This window comes from Orycteropus afer, unplaced genomic scaffold (genome assembly GCF_000298275.1).
Source record: "Orycteropus afer afer isolate SDZICR_OR568_19922 unplaced genomic scaffold, OryAfe1.0 scaffold00019, whole genome shotgun sequence".
In the NCBI taxonomy this organism is placed as follows: Eukaryota; Metazoa; Chordata; class Mammalia; order Tubulidentata; family Orycteropodidae; genus Orycteropus; species Orycteropus afer.
Genome location: NW_006921606.1, coordinates 6,782,517 through 6,782,986, shown reverse-complemented (window position 1 = coordinate 6,782,986; position 470 = coordinate 6,782,517).

Here is a 470-nt window from a genome sequence, read left to right as displayed (position 1 = left end):
CTGCACCACTGTCTGTAATAGCAAAAATATGGAAACAACCTAGGTGCCCATCAACAGAAGAATGGATAACCAAACTATGGCACATACACACAATGGAATACTATGCAACCCTAAAGAATAACACAGAATCTATAAAACACTGCATAATACAGATGAACTTGGGGGACATTATGCTAAGTGAAATAAGTCAATCACAGAAGGACAAATATTATATTAGTTCATTGTTGTAAAAAGTCAAGACAAGGTTTATATATGGAAGGAAACTTTCTTTTTTGGTTACTGAAGGTGGGAGGGTGCAGTGTAGTAAATTACTTAGTATGGCTTTTCTACCCATAAGTCATTGTAAATTCAGTGGTGGAATGAGCAACTGAGGAGCTCCTGATTGTAAATGTTATCAACCTGGGTTATTTCTGTTGGGCATGGCACAACGCAATGTTATGGGAGGTTCTTTCTCAGGTGCTTAGAGTTCT